The sequence below is a fragment of the Embiotoca jacksoni genome, unplaced genomic scaffold, assembly GCF_022577435.1.
Source record: "Embiotoca jacksoni isolate LCO1_2020_lvr unplaced genomic scaffold, fEmbJac1.0.p SCAF_40, whole genome shotgun sequence".
Taxonomy (NCBI): Eukaryota; Metazoa; Chordata; class Actinopteri; family Embiotocidae; genus Embiotoca; species Embiotoca jacksoni.
In genome coordinates this window covers 1,738,695-1,760,045 of record NW_027185393.1, presented here as the reverse complement: position 1 = coordinate 1,760,045, position 21,351 = coordinate 1,738,695, and positions in this window count along the sequence as shown.

Sequence of the window (21,351 nt, the reverse complement as noted above, 5' to 3'; positions counted from 1 at the left end):
ACTTCACCAAATGGGTCATTTAATAGAACTAGAACAAGTAGAAACTACATTATATTACATATTATATGAAATTCTATTCTAATTCTATTTTCCCATTGAGGAGATGGAGGAATATTTCTAGTGATGAGCAGGATGTGATGTCATGATGATTTCAGCATGTTTCAAATGTTCAGTTGACCAATCAGATCTCTGGGTCAGAACTACTTGTATTAGTGAGTTTAAAAACTCATAATGAAGCTGCCATTGTTCGAGCACTTCTTCAGTCAATATATTAATAATTAACATTTATATGAGTAACTTTCTGTTTTTGAATTTGGCATTCATTCGCGTCAAAATAGTTTTCATGTCATGTTTCTAATATTGTATTCATCTTCTGTACATTCTTCCTCATTTCCTCCATCTCATCACATCCGGATGTTATGTGTGTGTACTCAGACCTGCCATCATCGCACTGGAGTGAAACTGACATGATCGCATTTCTGATCCACACCTAACTTCATCACGTCTCGCCCACCACAGTAACACCGCTAATGGAGTCCTCCAGGAAGGAGGAGGAGGGGGAGGGGATTGGTGCATAAGTAAAAATAACATTTGAAGGCAATCGGCCCACGTGTGCCAACACAACGCTGTGAATGGGGTGACACTGAATTGATTTCTAAAAGGCAGGTCAGAGGGGAATGACAATTGTACACACTGCTTTTGGAACAATAACTAATTGAAAATCCCCATAAGCTGTCCCCCATTGTTTCACAATGCTTTGATGAATACAGAATCTGTGTGGAAAGACATAAAGAAGAGACGTAAAAGATATTCATAACAGGGATGTGCAGTGTATTTAGTACAATCCCAGACAGTTATGACGATGCATGATGGTGGTTATCCAACTGACCTATTCATGTGTACAAACAGGTGAAACATGCTTATTTCACACTGTAAAATCCAAATAAAAATTGTATGTAAAGATAAAATTGTATATAACTTTAATATCAGGTAGTTGTTGTATCGGACTGTTTTTTTCATTATGAACCACTTTATGAACCTTCAAAATTGCAGAATTACGTAATACATGTGATGGTGCACAACAACAGCGGTGTGTGTTGATTTTTTTTTTTTTTAAATGCATTCACATTTATGAATAACCTATACTCAAATTCAGCATATGTATCCATCCAACCATTGCTCTTTTTTAAAATAGCACAGTACTGATTTCTCTACTTTGGCCTATTTTCCACTGGTTCCATGTCCAACGTGGCTGCCGGAGTGAATCACCGTCATTAAAGTCGTTGCTTCATGTCCCACCGGCTGCAACGTGGTCCGTCTCACTAGCACCCCAGAAGCGGCTCGCCGGCCTGCTCCACTAAAGATAGACACCGAGTCGATCTGAACAGAGCCGAAGGTACCTGGAACTTCAAACATATCATCACTGGAACTTGACACTGTAATTTGACTTTTTATCGAGATTATGTTGAATGCCACAGTCAAAACTCTTCATCTTTGATTTTGCATATTTAACCTTCTTTTTATGCTTTTCAGTTTTCTCAAACAAAAATAAGATTGACTGAAATGCTGAGAAACTTAGATGTGTACCATTCTGTGTCCAAACTGGACTAATCTGCCGGTATCACTAGTTGTTAGTGAAATACAGAAGTGATTTTAGGAGCATTCATTCTGTGCAATGGCCTGGCAACAGGCTACATCTGCAGTCTCCTCAGTCCTTGTTTCTGCCTCAAGAACTCTCTCTGATCTTCAATTACTTTTCACCTCTTCATGTTTCAAAGTCCAAAAGTGACTGAGCTGGACAAAGGGACGACTCACCGTCAGGTCTTTCCCATCTATCACCTCTTCAAAGTCCATCGAAAGGCATGTCTTTTTTACAGTTTTACTGCTTTTACTGAGGTACTTGTACAGTAAACTTCTCCATCAAAAACTATTGTTTTTCAATGTGCTCTATAGAAAAGCTGTCATGACCTGACTAGGTTCAGGTTGCCAGAAAAACACTCAACTCTTCTCGATTGAAGGCCACTCAGCAGTCACGAACATATCTGCTCTTGACTGTTGATGTTGCATATACTCACGCCTCTGCAGCCACCTTAAACCTCACTGTGCATACTGTTCATTCCTCACTCACAATAGAATCAGATAGGAAAGGGTGGTTTCACAAACAGAACGTAGCATGTATAATGTTCTTTTGAAAAGGCTTGACAATTAGATACTAATCTTTATGAGACTTCCTGTTTAAAATAAAGTATATCCTATCACCACCATACACAGAAGAAGCTGTCACAAGTTCAACAGGGAAAGCCCCAAACACGACACAGCACATGGGGGGTGGAACAAAAAGAAAGCTTTACTTCTAGCTAATGGGCAACATACAAAAAAACGGGGAGGCAACAAAATCAGAAGGCGCAAAAGAAAAAAAGAACCGAAGACATCAGCTGGATACCCCAGTAATCAGAAAACAGGGCAACCAAGAGCCTGGACAAAGACAAAAGTCCACATTAGGACGGGCTGAAGGAAGATGACGAAGCATGGTGCAAACACCGGAACTGGGGAGGTGCAGATGTGGTCTTGGTGGCATCTGGAGCTAACCATGGAACAGGCTGAGGAGCAGGCTGGGCGGCAGCCAACCATTGAGCAGGTCATAGAACAGGAGCACGGTCGGCCAGGGACTGGAGGCTTGGCACAGATACACACCCGGAGACTGAAGGCGTCTGTCCAGCGACCCACCCGAAGACCCACTGAGGAGCAGACTGGGTGGCGGCCAACCATTGGGCAGGGCACAGAACAGGAACAGGGCCGGCCAGGTGTGGAGAATGGCGCGGAACAAGAAGAGGCTGGATGCCAGTAGCCGAGAGTGTGCCAGCCAGAGACTGGCAGCACGGTGCCACAACCCATCCAAAGACTGGAGGCGTCAGTCCAGCGACCCATCGAAGACCCACTGAGGAACAAACACTGGATAGGTAGTGTTGAGCCAGCCAGGAACAGGACAAGTGGTGTCAACCCACCCAGGAACATAGACTTGTAACCAGAAGCAGACTCAGCACCAGGTTGGCATCGACCAAACCAGAGCTGGAGCTGGCGAGCCGTCAGCTGCAGCTCTGGGCAGCGGACCCTCATGGCGCTGGGCAGCAGAGCAGCACAGTGTCATTGCTGGTGAGACTGGTGAGGTCATCTTGGGTATCCTGGAGAGTAGAATCAGGCAGGGGGTGAGGCAAACCTTCAGGGAGGCAGGGAGCAAGCCGGCCCTGCAGCACTACAGGAGGGATGCCCAAACCTGTAAACTCCTCTGCACATGAAGCCATTTCCAACACAAATTCAGCTAGAAACACTAAAAGGCAGGTTCTAGAAGTACCTGTTCTTTCTATCAAGTTATAAGACCTTAGCATGTGTCCTTGGTCTCTTTAATCACTGTCAAATATTTCGATGGTGAAACCCACCTCTTAAAGGTCCTCCACCAGGAACTGCCTGCTGGGTCCATAGTAACCAGATTGTGCTTTTAGTTCAAGTTCAACAGGGAAGGACACAAAAGGCTGGAGAAACTTGAAGGTAGGAAACTTAACGCAGAAACTGAGGTACAGATGCAACGGATGACACAACTTGGCTTGGCTTGACAATCTGGCAAAGATGTAGTTGTTCTTCAAGGAGTATATATATGGAGAACCCTGGTGAGTGGAAGGAGTGACACTGGGCACCGACCAACAGAGAAGGTCAGAAAGACCAAAACCACAGCACATGAACTAAAATGTACAGCTTTTAGTTATCTCTGTGAACATATGTAAAACATGTGATAGACATTTGCCTTTCATATGAAAAGGCCATGTACCAGACTGTAGAGGAACCTCCTGAATGATGCAGATGTAGTTTGACGTTGGATCAGACAGGAGCACACACACAACGGCAGACATGCCTCGCAGTCCTCGTTTCCTGGATGTACTCGCAGGGGTTTATGTCCTCACCACAACAGGGTTTTATCTTGTCAGGTTGCATCTCCTCTCGCTGCTGAACATAGTCTCTCTGTTATACTGTAAGTGCTGGCAGAGGCTGCAGAGGAAAGCCTGGTCTGTGGTTTGTTTATGACTGAAAATGTGTGTTTGTGTGCACACATGCCGAGTTGAATGAAATTCATTACCTCTCTGCTGCTTCCACCAATCTCAGAGAAAAGTCCTGAAATGAACATCTGCCACATTATAAATCTGTTTGGCCAGAGGGAATCCTGCATGTGTGTGTGTGTGTGTGTGTGTGTGTGTGTTGTTGTTGTTGTTGTAACAAGGTTCCCAAAGCGGCATGTACTTCAGTACTGAGTTCTCAACTTGACAGAGTGTCCTTTTTGGTGGGTCACCCTTAAACTTTCTGAGATGGTCCTGAAAGCATCAAGGTTGTCCTCAGATGATCCCTCTGCTCACACTCCTCCTCTTTATACACACACACACACACACACACACACACACACACACACACACACACACACAGGGTAGCTAAAAGACAGCTGAGTGCAGCTATGGAGGGATTCATTCTTTCTCTGTTCTTGTCTCCAGTGGCCATCTTTTTGTGACTTAGCCCTGGTTAGAGTTTTGAGGACATTAACCAATATTATTAGTAAAAGAACGACAACGCCACCTTAGGAATTTCACCGAAAGAATACGTTTTGCCCCACACAGTATCAAAAACTCAGGAGGCACTCAGGTTTGTTATACTGATGAGCAGGAGACATGGTTCTATTACAAATAATTATTCTTTATTATGATGAATTAAATATTCAAAACAGTGGTTCAATAAGATATCATTTTAAACACCAACTACTAATAAAAGAGCCTTAACCTATACAGTTATTAAAAGAGGTGTTCAGGGCTGTGGCTTACCAGTGAAGAGGTGGACCATCAAAGGTGAGGTTCCCAAAAAGAGGTCACCCCGATCACACGTGTGCACACACTCATGTGAGGGTTCAGAACCAGGGGTGCATCGAACCACACAGCACACGAAGGGAGGTGCCTCACCAACCCCACCACCTGAGGCTCTGCAGCTCCTACAAAGACAGGAAACAGAATTAACAAGGCTCCGCTTCACAGAAAGAAAAATTAAGAAAAGGAGGAAAGAAACCAAGCAGACCATCCAGCACACACCCAGCTGCTAAAGGGCAAACTGTAGGTCTGCAACTTAATATAAACCACAAAATAAACTACACAAAGCAATATTAACTCAATTAAACTAAATATTCTTTGAAAGAAAAGTGTTAATTGCCAAGCTTAATCAGCCAAATAAATTTGTGATCAGAACAAACTGAAAGAAAATAAACATGTGGGTATAAATCAGGAACAAAAGAGAAAACAAACCAAGCAAAATAGTTCACGTTATCTGATCATCCAGGTGGGATGATCAGATCCCCAATTTACTTAAACAAAATGACCACGGTGGGTCTAAACCTCCCATGTCAGGGTACACGCACAGTTAAAATGGCTAAAGCTGAAAAGAGTTGTCTCCATTAAAACAACAGTGTGACGCTGACATGAAACAGCATGAAGCAGCAGTGCTGTCAAGACCGAGCAAAGCCCGATAGACAAAGCAGCAGCGTTCTTAAGCATGAGCAGGATTAGCTGTAGCCACTGTGCCCTGTGATACAGGATGAACATTAAGTTAACAGAATAATAATAATTACCACCAAAGTATATAAAACAGACATAATAAGATCACATACTAATCATGCAACGTTTTTCCACTCCAGACGGGGAGAGGAAGCCATGCAGCGCTGATACCGGCAGCTATGCACACAAGACGCGGTTACGAAATGTGATACCATAATATAATAAAATCAGGAGTAATCGAGACCTAACAACAGCAATCCGCAGCCCAAGAGATTGTCTCCAAAAATCGCAGAAGCCAATATAACACAAGAAAAGCACAACTGAGAGAAACAATCTGGCAGCACTCGGGCATTCCTGCAACAGCGGCGGAAGTCAGGCAGACTGGAAGCAGGACAAGCTTTTGATGTCGGGGGAGCTGAGGGAATCCCCACCGGCATTTATATGATGCCCACCCACAGTGATTGGCTAATGATAGCCTTGTGATTAAGGGATGAAACCAAGGCCCAGAGAGTGATAAAAGCTCCTTTATGCTACATTTTGATGACTTTACATGCAGGAAAAAAGCTAATTAAAAGTGAGAAATAACAATCCCAGCAAATTCTCCTATTCATCCTGGTATCACAGCAAAATGTGAAATAGCCACGCTTTGGCCTCTCTGGACGTGACAGTTTCACGTTTTCTTGTACGAAAATGAAAGTTACTGAATGCATACAGCCATGTGATTTACAGGAAAATTAAACTTTTAGGAAAAGCACGTGGTTGTTGTTAGGGAAAAACAACATGGTTAAAACAACTCTCGAACAACATTATCACCTCCTGGATTCAGATCTCTGCCTCCCACATGACTGTCTCGGATTCATGCCACCACCCATCCTGCCTCCTAATGCTGTAATCAGATGTTCTTTGTACTTGCTCACATTATCCTTCATTACGTTACTTTTACGTGCGTGTAAGTCTCACGCTTACAAAACGTGAAACTGTCACGCGTAGAAAAGCCAAAGCGTGGCCATCTGCTGTTTTGCTGTTGTGGATGGATGTGTCTATTTCACGTGATACTGGGTTGGCATATTTCCATCCTTTAATTATCTGTACTTACTCATCCTGTGAGGGTTACAGAGGGCTGGTTAAACCTGGATGAGGGGGTTTCTGTATAAATTCAGGTTTACCAACATTGAAATGTCATTTAACTGGCTTGGTCCTCTCACCAGGCTGAATCTGCTTATTCCTCCTCTGCCATCACGTCTGTTTTCAGTCAACGCAGCTGGACTCAGACAGGTCTGTTTGGAAATACACACTTTATTGTCTATGTAAGAGAAGGCGGAAGGAGTTGCTGTAGGCAAGTGACCATATTTGGATGAGCTGGGGAGGAGGAGTGGTGGATCTGACTGAAAGCCTGCCCATTTATACTGGAAACCTGACTGCACCCCAGGCATGTCGATCAAATTAGACACGCCCCCAAATATACTTAGCATTTATCGATAGCATAGGAGGCGTTTAGCGAACATCTGTAAATTGTAGCATCTAGCAATAGCTGGCACGAGAGGTGTTTCCCATCTCTACTGTTCTTATAATGTAGCATGCAGCAAGTCTTCTGTCTGTTGAATTGATTCATGTTTTTTTTTTTTTCTTCCCGTTAGGTGATTCTTCAGTTTTTGGTTTGTACAGCCACGGTGACAGTTGTCACCAACATCAACTACCAACTTCTTCCATTATTTTTTGACGAATCCCACTAGCTGCCTCTGGATATGTAAAACATCACAGAAAAAGATTTCACCAACATCTCTCTGTTCATGAACCACATAAAGTCTCTTTGCACTTGAGAGCTGCAAAACAGAAATTCTTTGAAGAATCTAATAATTTACAAAAATCTGGTGAAAGATAAATGAACACCAGTCAACCACAGGATGATTACATTTCTCAGGACCGCTGCAGTCTCCAGCTTTAAAATGACTCCGTGCATCAACTGAATAAAACTATTTTTCAATCTGACTTCTCATACAAGGGTATCCTTGTCTTGTACCTGCCATTAAAGAAGCAGCAGTAATGATAAGACAATTAGCAGGCCAATTTCTATTACTGCTTTAATAAGCCATTAGGAGCTGTGTGGTTGTAATGATCACTGGAGGCGCGCAAACTAAGCAATGTAAATGCCACTACAGAGGGCCATAATTTAAACCCAGGTATTACACACCCTTTGTTATAATTAATGAAAGCTGCAGTGATTATTTAACATGACACTAAACTGCAGTGCTGAAGTGACCCAGAATTGATTTGTTAATAAGATGAATTCCCTGAACATGGTGTTTTTCTTCCTTCCTGGGAGTCCATTGCTTTAACGTTCAGGCGATGGTAATCTGGTAATCATCTCTCTCTGCTGCAACTCCTTCGCCTCCTCTATGGAATCCACAAATTCAACGTTGACTTTAATTGAATATTGATTTGTTTGTCTCACTTTTTTTCCTCCTCTCTTCCCCTCTCTAACTAAACCCTTTCAAAAATGTAATTAAATATTTCGCCCATATTGAACATACATGTGTAAAAAGGCTCAACAGAAGCTAAAGGTGTCGAGGGCTATTTTGAATCTGATATCAGGATGCCTCCGTCCATACATGACATGAATACAATTATACGTTAGCATGATGGGATATAGCAGCAGTCATTTAATGTGATTAACGACTCCAGATTGAGGTATTCTGACAAGTATTACATTTATATCCAAGTGATGTGAAACAGACGCTCCTGGTCCCCATATATATGAGCTTTATTTAACCAGGTAAAATCAATTGAGAACCAATTCTCATTTACAATGATGACCTGTCAGCACAGTCCACACAGTGACACAAACAGCACAGATACAAAACAGTATGACAAACACATGAGGAAAAGGCTAAAGACAACATGGGTAAATGAATAAACACTATGTACCAAAATAAACAATAAAATTAATAAAAATAAATAAATAAAATGAAAAAGGCAGATTACTGGATTTTCTTTATAAAAATGAGAGAAAGAGAGAGAGAGAGAGAGAGAGAGAGAGAGAAAAGCAAGGGCTGGTCAGCAGGTCCAGCAGTCAACTATGATTTGTTGCAGCTTTAGTTTGAACATGTTGAGAGAGGTGAGAGCTGTTAGTTTGAGTGTGTTTTGAAGTGAGTTCCAGTCATTTGCAGAGGCAAAATGAAAGGCGTTATGACCAAACACAGTACGGACTTTTGGAACGATGAGCCTGATGAAGTCACTTGATCTTAAATGGCGATTGCATGTCCCATAACATGAATTATAATGTCTTTGTCTTTGATCCTCTTAATTTTCCTGTCATACAAGCAGCGTGTCAAAGTTTTCACGTATCCTCTGAAACATCTCTACGTCTACAGGCTGGACTGGCACAACATTTTGGAGAAACATTCACAGTTCCCACAGGATGAATCCTACTGAATCTGGTGATTCTCTGACCTTTCCTCCATCAACTCCACGAGACGTTTCTTCGTGAAATATCTCAATGACTACTGAATGGATTGGGAAGAAATTTGGTGCACATTTGTATGGTCCCATTGAGATTTAGTTCAATACCTTCTGAGAAGCCTTGACCTTTCTTCTGGCACTATCATCTGGTCAAAGTATAACACATCTTTGTCCGGGTATCACAATCAAACTGAAATTACAAGTTGAAACAAACTGTGATTTATTGTTAATAATTGTAATTACAACAATACAGACAAAAAGGCAGCTTAACTTAATGTCAGATAGCTAATTAGCCATTTATCCAGGAAACTGTCTTATCGAGTACACTTTGGATTTGGTGCATTCAAGTCTGAAGTTTTTTATAATGATTGTGCCCAAAATCGAAGCCATAACTACACAAATTTGGGTCCGTGTAACTTGCACTGTCCAATGATATCTTTATCTCTGATGTCCATCTCAATAAGTTTCTGAAATATTCTATAATATTGTGTCAAATAATTGTATATATAACTGCAGGACTTATCAAAGAATAATACATTTTGAGTTGATTGATTGTTGTTAACACACACTACATAGCAAACAGAACCGCTAATAGCAGCATCCTTAATAGTCCAAAATATATAGACCAGAAAAACAGGGCTCAAGTTGTAGATGGCACCATCATCTTCAAAATCTTGTCATTATAATAACGTTATTAACATTATTAAATAGTTCAATTACATCTCCTCTTCAGTGAGAAATTCAAAGTTGGACTACTTTAATGATGTCAGGACAGACTCCAGGCTTTGATCAGATGTTTTGTCAGTGAAATGGAGTAGAATGTTTCTCCTTGAGATCAGTTATTGGCACTCAACAACACACACTCTGCAGCCTTGTAAAAATGTTATTCCTCGGAAATTAGAAATCTTTCAGTGAATATTAATGCTCAGCATCTTTAGTGGCTGCCCATGTCCTGACCTGACACACCTCCACCCATTATTACCATTTACAGACCTTGGGTGCTCCTTTTCTGTTGCTGTGGCTGATTCTTATTTCAAGTTATCACAAAGCTCCACATTCAGATGTTGCACCTGCTGAAATTGTCCACTTCCAAATAAACACGCACACACCCGCCAACACATCCTCATCTTCAGGTGTTTATATACATCTCACAATAAAAGCTGTGTGATATTCAGCGATGTCCAAGTGATTCCATCTGGCAACCGAGGATGCTTTCAGTTGATGCGGCGGACTTTCTTTTCTTGTTACCTTCCCTGTCCACTTTGGGCTTTTTAATTTACTACAGTGCTACATGATACAAATGGAATCAAGCTGATAGCATCCAAAAACAGAACTTTACATGATGATTACACTAATGGGTCACTGCAAGTTTGAAATGACTTCATGTGTAATGGAGCCCATTAGAGTGCAACTTGGACCACAACTGTGCCAGAGACACTATTGAACGTCATCATCGACATCAGGGCATCATCCCAGCGCTTTAAATCCGCTCACATTAGTCTTCTATCACTGCCAGAAGAGGCGTGTTTGTGCACTTTGCAGCCGTAACGACTGGAGATGGGTCACATTCGGCCTGCGTTCAGTTAACGTTATCATGTGCTGTCTGTGGGGGCGGGGCTCGGTGTGTGTGCCAGCTGTACGACGGGGAGATGGTGGAAGTGGTTCAGGGAACGGTGCCAGGGAGGAAGGTAATTAGCACAGGTGTTTTGTATTAACTGATCACTCTCTCCCTTTATACTGGCTGTAGCATGGTGGGACACCAACGTCTGAAGACACCATGAAGCAGCTTCAAGGACCGGAAACAATTGGACTGTTCATTACAGTGTGTGCTGTGAGGCCGGGCCGAGTGAGAGCACACGGCTCCTTGTGTTCATAGTTTTCAACAGGCACGGCCTTTTCCACCATATTACAGATTACAGTTTCAGGAAGCCAGGGTAGGACAATAATTCACATATGTTCAGCAGCCAAAGCGTCAGCAGCTACATGGATGCAGTCAGGGAGCTCTACTGGGAAGGAGAGGTTGCTGGAGAAGGTGGTCTTGGAGCAGTTTGTGGAGGAACAGTACATTGGCATTAATTGGCATTAATGGTGGAAACTAGCTGTGTGCTTGGTGATGTGCACAACTATTCAGTTATCTCGCACCTTGTGCACCCTCTAATTCTGAGGAGCAGTGGGCCTGAGTTTCATGAGTTGGAGGGACAGTGTGTTGGGGGTACGTTAACGTCAGACAGGTCTCCAAACCACACCCCACAGAGGATTTCCCTCTTGAGCAGTCGGGACACTCAGACAGGACACTGAGATAACTTTACAAACTACAGGGCATTAAGTCTTTTCAGACCAGTGTGTCACCCACTTACTGACGGCAGCGTAGAGCTTCTCAATGTGTTTTTGAAGCCCATGTTTTGTAAATTCATTCACGTTGACAAATGTATTTGCGATAAATCGTACATCATCATCCTGCATGTCAGCAGCTGCACGACTGACCATCAGTCCTCTCCTCTGAGTTCTGGCGGTACATGTTGCTGGGACAGCACCTATGAAATATTGAGCAGAATTAGATTTTAGATTTAGATTTATTTCTATCATTAACAATTAAAAGCTGCTTATGGGACAGTTAATGTTCAATAGCACAAATTGCACTACCGGTTTGAATGTTGATTATAAGTCAAATTAAATGTGAGAGGCATCATTATACATACGATGATTTAATTTCTACAATCTGGCTTCAATTCACCACCTCACCATCTGTGTCGCCAATGTCCCCTGTCTCCAAAACATGCGTACACAGTTTGTCTTTATAAATCCTGACTTTCGCGTGGGGAGTTGTGTACGCATCTTTCAGGCCCAGTTTTGTTTGTATTCAACAGTTATAAATGAACACTCAGGACAGTTGTCATGGGGGAATTTGCTTCAGGCCCAAGAATAACAACAGATAATTTATACCAGTAGACAGGACGGATGGCCCCCCGACCTGAGTCTCCAGCTGTAGTAGGGAGAGATGGTTTGGGAAATGGTGCCAGGGAGCGAGGTAATTAGAACAGGTGTTTTGTGCTAACTCTTTCCCCTGTATAAGCCAGCTGTGTGCTGGGACTGAGGGTTCATACATACTGGCAGCAGTTAGACTCATCGTTACAGCCTGAGCTCTGAAGGCCAGCAGAGTGGTAGCACACAGCTCTTCTGTTCATTATTAGTGAGTCACTCATGTTGCTCAATAAACTTGCTATGAACCTGTATTCTGCTGGTGTGTTTCTGTAGAGGGAACCCACAGTGTGCTACACCATCTTCAAGGTGGTGCCTCATGGGTATCAGTTAGAGCAGCTCCAACCTCCTGTCGGTAGTTTTGGTGTATTTTGTGGGTTTTTTGTGTATTTTTCCAGACCAATCTCATTCAAGTGTGTACAACGATGGATTTGCAACCAGTGAGAATCGTGTTTTGCCTTTTACTTATTTTTGGACTTAGTGAGGCTTCATCGGGAATTCCATTCAGCCACGGCTCTTTTGTTTACACTCAGGAACAGATGATAGCAGCACAAGGATTCGCCCTGAAGTCAGACCGCAGATCTCCGAGGAAACGAGAAGGAAGGGAGGGAGCTGTAAAGAGTAAAGAGCCAGGAGAGGAAAAGATGGTACAAGCCATCCACAACATCCATTATAATGGGGAATGTGAGATTTCTCTCTAATACATTTTTTTTCATACAGCGCTTTATCACATTATCGGTCTCAAAGCGCACACTAATGGAGCTGCCATGCAACGTGCTCGCTTGCCATCAGGAATAATTCAGTGGCTCAGTGTCTGGCCCAAGGAGACTTCAGCATGTGGAGAGGAGGAACCGGGGATACCAAAGGTGATGTGGTTCCAGTACTAAAGATGATGTGGTTCCAGTACCAAAGATCATGTGGTTCCAGTACCAAAGATGATGTGGTTCCAGAACCAAAGCTGATTTGGTTCCAGTACCAAAGATGATGTGGTTCCAGTACCGAAGATGATGTGGTTCCAGAACCAAAGATAATGTGGTTCCATATCTAAAGATGATGTGGTTCCAGTACCAAAGATGATATGGTTCCAGTACCAAAGATCGTGTGGTTCCAGTACCAAAGCTGATGTGGTTCCAGTACCAAAGCTGATGTGGTTCCAGTACCAAAGACTGTGTCCCCAGGGAGTGCCACATTTCCGACCGGCAGGCTTTAACCTCCCACCTGATGAAAACTACGGAGAGGATTATCTTCTACTAGCTCCCAGCTGGACCTCCTGCAGTTCAGATACAGGAGGACACGGTTCTTTATCCCTCTCACACATGGAGAACATCAGAGGTGATGAGAGGCTCCTGTTTTTTTTACTTTTCTTGTGCCCTTAATACAATAAAGTAATCACTGCTCAGGGGGAAGCTGAGATCGACTGCCAGCTGTGGTCACTGTTGGACAGATCTGCGTGTCCAGAGGAGAGCATCACTTAGTGGTTAATGAACATGACGGGGCACAACAATAACATTAAGAGTGGTTGAGCTACGGGGTTGTGGATAGCGTTACTGTGGCCCTGCATAAATTAAAGAAGCAATTGCATCTCCCGTAATTAATTTAATGTGCTAAACGTTACATGTTAAATGACCCAATTCAAACACAACCACAGTGTGAAATGAACAACAGGCCTGATGGTCCAGCAAACATCTTCTCATATTAGCATGATCTGAAAATACACACACAGTTTCTGAGAGCAAATCATCACCAAGCGATAAATCAAAGCAAATGATTACAAATATGAATAATAATAAATCTTACAATAAATACTAAGTTCACTACACAGGTTCTAATTACTAAGTGGTAAAGGCAAAAAAAAACACACAATAGTCTGTTATGATCAGAAAATGCCATCACTTCCTTTCATAAAGCCTTTAAAACCACAAAAAACAGTACTTCTGCCATAAAATCCAAGATGTCATCTGGTCCCATATATTGATATAATATCAATGCCCATCCCTGATGTGACATTTTTTTTAAACTTTCAAAAATGTTTAAAATATTGTTACACAGTTAGAACATTTGAACGTTGAGTCAATTTGATTCTTTATTTCCTTGAAGTTGAGCACAGTTCTCTGTTCTCTATCACATATAATGATTTGATCTGTTGCTGTATAAACTTTTGAGTAATGCAGATTTAAGCTTACTGTGGCTTCATAAATTGAAGTTCATCTCTTTAGCAGCTGTTTTGGTTTACATGATGCACTGAATCTGAACCTCTGCAAATATGTGATTTCAGAGTTTTCTGTGGCAAAAAACAAACAAACAAACAGTGATTTTACAATACAAATGCAAAGAAGAAAATGTGTCCCGCACCATCTAAAAAGGGTTATTTTAATTTACCTCAGCGGCTCCCTGCAGTGATGGCACAAAACACATCTCAAATCTTCACTGTAGCAGAGGTACACATACAGTAAGTGAATAAATATAGTTGGCCTGGTGATTTACACGTTTTATTGAATTACTGTACTCAACCATTGGATAATTGCAGCACAGCTTGGTGCATTATGCCCTATATGGTGTTTTGTTATATAAAATAAACATAATTACATTTTCAGGGTTGTGCGCTGAATACTGACAATACAGAGGTTTGTGAGATGTTACAGAAAATCAGTGAATGTCTATTTTTATACTGCAGCCAGTCAGATAAATGTAACACACACAGCAGGAGGCCAGACATCATCGTCCCAATCTGAATGCTGGAGGACTGAAATTAACTGATTATGCCAATTGCAGGACAATTAGAGAGAAAATAATAACATTGCAGAATAACAAATATGTTCAATTCCTAAACCGCTCCCAGTAAATAATTACTGCTCTTGGTTATAAATGAGTTGTCTCCTTGTTAATTCCTTGCAAGGGCAAATGGGTGAGAAATTGTTTTGACAAGTCAAATGGAGAAAAAAGCAATTAGAACAGACAGCTTGCTGGAAGGGCAGAGACAGCAGGTGTTTGTGCAAAAAGCCTCCACATGGAAAGACTTTCTTCAGACGACGGCCGACGAGGTTTTGTTTTTTTATGCAGGAGGCTTTTTGAAGAACAAGAGGAGGTGCTGTGACAGGCGCAACATCTTTTCTGCCGTAATCTCCAAGCTGACACCACTGATATCTGCGTGAAAGAGGCTGTTATCGAAGCCTTGAAAGATTCACCATTCAAGCTATAAGCACTCTCCATTTCAGTTGCCTTTGAGTATTTGTGTAAGTGTACAATTGTGAGCCATATTTTCAGTAAATAAATATGCAGCAACAGGAGTTTGGTTGAATAAAACCACAGTAATCAACCTTGAAAGATGAACTTCTGATTGACCACATTTTTAGCTGGGATGTCCTGTTGAAAAAAAATTACTTAACTAAATTCCTGGCTCTCAGATGAAGTATATTTACTCTCCCCCCCAAAAAAATCCTGCTTTTGAGCTACAGCTTTAAAACCAGATTTCGAGAGACGACTTTGTGGAAGTAACTGGCACATCAAATTTCTCTCAATGTTTTTTGGTTGAGTTTTTAAAAGTCGTTCTAGTTTGTAGATGCAGTTTTGCTTTTGAGAGTTTACTGAGCAGAATCCTGAAAATGAGTATCCTGTTTCTGTCTCCTTCTCTTTTAATGTAGCAGGTAAATTCTCACTGAAGTCTCTGGGCAGTGTCCAGGATGAGACCCGTTTATTGAAATGGTTATATAGTCAGCCGAGTTCCCTCCAGTTCTTAATGTGCACTCAGAGCAATAAGCAAAATGAGCAGCAGTTAGAGCCTTCAAGACTTCTTCTGCCCTGGATTTCACCTCATAGGCTACATATGGAGTTGATGGACCTGTAAGCAGCCTGAAAGGAATACTAATACCTTTTTAAAACCAAACCTAACCATGTTTATTGGGGACATTAATTCAGGGGACTCCTATGAGTTGTATCAGAGGACAGAACGAACAACCTATAGTCATTAAAAAGTAAGTGCCGTTGTTGCGTCCCAGAAGCAGCTAAGATTCGCTAGATGTACGCACCGAGTCTATTTTAATGAAACCTGGATGGACATCCCGTCAAGCTGCACAGAGCATGTCGTCTGGGCAGGAAGTCAGACAGAGGAAAGCATAGAGCATATGGTCAATTTTCAAAATAAAACAACTTGTGCAGACTTCCGATTGTGTATCACCGCACTAAATCAACATCTACCCCCAAGTAGGACAAGACATGTATTCTCCTCCTGCTAACAGACATGTGACATAGTTGTGAAATAATTATGAGAATTCCAGCCAACTGAAATGACTGAAAGTAGGAAATATCAACAAAAAAGTACAAAATGGACCAAAAAGAAACCATTTAAGAATATTTACAGCACAAAAATCATGGAAAAATGACCAAATCAGGGAGTGAAAAAAACAACAACGGACAGAGCAAACACTTTCCTTCTGAAACGTGGGATTTGAAACCAGGTAGAGGATAAAAAAAAAACATTGTGCACATGTGGAAACTCGCTCCTTCCTGTCCTCTCTCTCCCTGCACCTTTCTGCTAGTATATCTCCTGTCTAATGTTTGTTGTCTGTCTATTCTGTTCTTTTCTCTCTCTGCTCTCCCCTAACAGGTGCAGGCTGTTGGCGGCCGACCTCGTCGTCAGGTTCTGTCTGAGGTGTCATCCTGTTAAAAGGGAGTTTTTCCTTCCTTGTCACTAATGTAGGAATTGTTAAATTGTTCTGGTTTCTCGATGATATTGTGTGTCTTGATCTTACGATGAGTCTTGAGATGACTTATTTCTGCTAAACAGGGCAGAATAGTTTCTGAGGCTAAAGCTCTTTTTTCACAGAAGAATATAACATCTGTTGATACGGTTGTTGACTAAATTATTTTGGTTCTGTGTCCTGCACAACTCTTTACAACACTTCATTGATTTCTGAAAGCATCCTCACATTACTTTTAATGTTGTGCATGCTCTATTTATCATTTTCTCTTGTCAATAAACAATTGTAAGCAAAACAAAAAAAATCACACTTTCATTGTTTAAAGTGATTTTTTTTTTTTTGTTACAAGAAATTACAACTGAGATAAGAATTTGTATCATTAGTTGACATCTCAACTATTTGGATGATTGTTAAAAAACTAAGATACTTATGTGGCCAGTTTGTTTTTACTCACTGTAGGAAATAAGAAATTAAAATAAATGTTTAGTTCTCTAGACAAGAGCATTAAAGGGTTAATATATTTAGGAGATGATTAATCATCTGCAGGATTATAAACCTACAAATGGAGCCAGTCAGCAGTTTGTAGCACACTGGAATACTTATGTTCCTGTAAGAGCTGCTCCCACGTCGCAGCCTCACGCTTGTTATTTTCCCACATTGGTTCTTCTGCGTGGCTTTCTGATCTTCCTGTCTGATCTCACTGAATGATGCATAGGGCCTTACCCCCCCCCCAAACTCCAATGTGTTCTCCAGCACTAGGCGGGTACATGCAGTACACTTCTCAACATAGCTTCATGAATTCATCACAAATATCCACCCCGACAGCCGCTGAATTGTGAAATATTCATCTGAACATGGAACATTGCAGCGTGTTGAAATGTTATGCAACATAAATATGTTACCACATCCGTCCCCGGCGCTGTTGGCAGGCACGGCGGCAGGACGGGCTCCGGTTTCGGCCAATTAACACTCGCAGACAGAGTCCGGCTCAGTGAAGAGTTTCATGTTGTGATCGGAGCCCATGAATTGTTAAACAGCCGCCGTGCTTTCACAATCTGAGAGCGCTGACAAATGCAACTAGCGCAGCTGCCAGACGTGCACTAATTTGAGCGGCTACAATCAGGGGAGCTCATATTATTGCCGTATCGATCTGAGTGGGGAGAGGAGTGAGCGCACACGCTCGGCTCGCTGAGCAGGCCGCTGATGGGGCTCATCTGGATGTGGTTGCACGTAACAGGTTATCAGGGACAATGGACTGTACTGGGATGTGTTTCCTATTACATACTGTATGTCACACAGTCAGGCCATAATTACATGTTCACTCTAATTAGTTTATTTTATACATCTGATATGAGTAAACATAAAAGTGATGGGCAGCAATGCAAATATATTGTGGACACAATAACAAAACAAAAAAATGCCCTAGACTGTATATTAGAATTTTAGTTTTGATGCTATTTATGGCTGGATATTACTTTCAGCAGAAACCATTGAGTGTATTTGTCTCTGGTAGAGTCTGCTGGATTCTAACCGAGGACCCATGCTCAGGCCATCGACTGGAAACGGACCAGTCACTTTAGAGATTCCATGTAGGAGTAGGAGTGGAAGACCATTTTGTGTCAGACAACATCATTAATGGTCTCTGACTCCATAAATCCTCTCTTGTGGAAGTTTAATGAAGCTCAAGTGTAAGTTCAGCAAAGAAGATCCGCTTCCCTCACGTTTCATCTCCCCTCCTCTCTGGGTTTGCATTTCCTGTTGTTCTATCTGCATCATTTCCATTTTCCCACTTGGTCAAGTCTCTCATTCATAATCTTGTTGTCATTATATTTAACCAATGATCTCTCCGCCTGCAGTTTTTGAGCCATTCAGTTTCTCGTCCCTGTTCTTTAATATCATTGTAATTCCTTCGTTGTGCCTTTCAGATCTCCTGAAATGCAACATTGTGACTTATTGTTTTGGTTTTATGGCCCGCAGTATGTCTCCTATTAACCTTATCTGATGGACACAGGCAGCTGTTTTTATTATATAAAAAAAAGCTCTTTATACTGCTAGACATAGTAACTAGCTAGCAACTGTAGCAACTCCATTGTTGTGTTTTCCTCAGAAGTTGGTGGACACCAAAACTGAACTAATTGGTGGACAGAAACACGACTCCAACTGAAACATAATGATGACCTGTGTCGACTGGATATGTAATTATGTATTGGTTTGGTGACACATTTATCAGGCAGTAATGAAACCAATGTGTTTACAGCTCTTTTAGTGCTGCCTCCAAGAGGCTAAAACATGTTTTGCTGCTTTTAAAAAGAACAGCAGACATTGTGATGGTCTTTGTTCAATTATCACAGTTTAGTGATTCATTTCAACAAGATTATTTTGTGTGGTTACTTTCCTTGACTGTTACTAACATTTGCCTTGAGACCTTTGTTTCTGCTCTGGTATTTGATCATTGCCAAACCTCAGTAATGTTCATGAAAGAAACAGCAGCTAGAAATCAAAGTGCTACTTTGCAGTGAAAGCATTTTGTTTGACAAAGGTAAGAAAAGAAAAGACAGAAACTTGTAATTGACTGACGCTTTAAATACAAGGGCAAATCATTTATGGAAAACAATTTGTATGTCTTGCTGTTGTGAGCCTTTTTTACATTTTGTATCACAAATCTTAGACTGTCAACTTAGTCACTTTGGAGTTGTAGAGTTAATCATGGTGCAATTAGAGTTTTCTCTCTTTATTTTAAAAATAAAGACATAAATGATAGTAGTAACACACAGAACACTTGGCCTTGAAAACTGTTTGTGTAACTGTTACCATCAAAACAAAATGTACAGAAATAAGGATCTTAAAATCACAGCAACCATCGAGCAGTTGTGTGATGAGGAGCCAGTTCATATGTAATAAAAGTTGACGAACACTTTAGGCCTGCGCTGGATTTTAAAAGGGCAACCTGAGCACGTTCCTGGTGGCCTGACATCAAATATTTTTAAGTCTTTTGTCCTTGTCCCATATCAGTGTCCGTGCCATAATAACCACAGCTTTCCAAAAGACAACTTCTTCATTTTATACTTATACAATATCAAGATGGGGTTCAGGTGCACTGTAAAATGACCTCCAAGCTGCTGAGTACTTCATGAAAATGGAATGACTCGTGTATCAGTTATACAGGAATAGTTTTAATATGTGTCATGGTTCTGGTCTGTTAGTCTCTTTTAAGTTTTGTTTGTTTTCTGTGACACTTCCTCTGCCCACGTATGGCCCCATGGTGCTGCGTTCCTACAGATGTTAATAAGTAAAGTTTTGTGCTTACCTCAACCTCCTATGTTAGTGTGGTGCATTCGGTCCTTGTTCCTGTTAGACTGCGACAATATGTAGAAAGTCTCTGTGTTGATTTTTGCATGTTATTCTCATATATAGAGATGCGGTGCATCAGCTGTGATTGGGTCTTTTGATGGATAGAAAAAACAAACTTGTTTTAAATGTTCTCCCAGATCTGGAAAAGTATGTAAATTCATCAGTTAAACGTCATGGAGTTGCTCTTGTTATGTGGTGGGGTGTTTCTCCAGGACCCAAATGCAAGCTCACAGACTCAAGGTTTTCAAGTTCCAAAAATACAGTCTTTATTTTCCAAAAAACAAACAAAAAACTACAAACCAAAATGTGGCACCGAGCGTGTCCACTTTACGTCCAGTCGGGAGGGCAACTCAACCGACAGCTCCAGGGGGACACGGGTAACAGGGCAGCCGGCAGACCAGCGGAAGGGACGGCGTCAACAATCTTCCAAGCCGGGAGGGCAACTCCACCGACTGGTGATTTTGACCTGGAATATCCGCAGGAGACACAGAGGCCGGAGGAACGGGAACAGGAACGACGGAGAGCAGACGGAAGACGGACAGAGAGCAGACAGAGGACGGACGGGTGGCTAACAAAAATGAACCGACAACCAGAGTTGTGCAGGGGCAGGTTACTTATAGTCTGGGGAGGTGATCAGGGAGATGCAGCACACCTGCAGGTGGTGATCAGGGGTGAGTGGCTGCATCTGCTGGGACTGGTGAGGGGCGTGGCCACGGGAGGTGAGGGGCGTGGCCACAGACAAAGACAGGGGACACAGGAGGAGAGGTGATCGGGGGCAAAACGGAGGACAAAACTGAACTCCTGACAGCTCTCACCTTTTCTTTTTCTACACTTTCTTGTGTGGTAGATTTCATTTGACCTGGATAAAATTGTCCTTCTCCCCAATCAATCTAAACTTGAATATCCATAATGGCAAAGTAAAAAAAATTGTTTTGATAAAGTTTTGCACATTTGTTAATCATTAAAAAATTTAAATCCCTTATTTAAAGAGTCCAGACCCGTAATTCAATACTTGATAATAATCAGAAACAACAGAACATCTTCAGTTCTCTAAACAGATGTTCTGAGGTTTGAGTCAGGACTTTGGACGGGTCCCGCAAAGACAGTTAGAGACTTGTCCTGAAACCAGTCCAGTTTTCTTGACTGCCTCTCCGTTCTGGCAAAATGGTTTTCCAAATATGTAATCTTTTTCTTTTTCAGTTATGTCTTTCTAGAGTTCTCTCAAGTTTTGTATTCAGTGGTTTCGGGGACAAATCAGCTGTCCATCACTGTGAAATGTCCTTCAC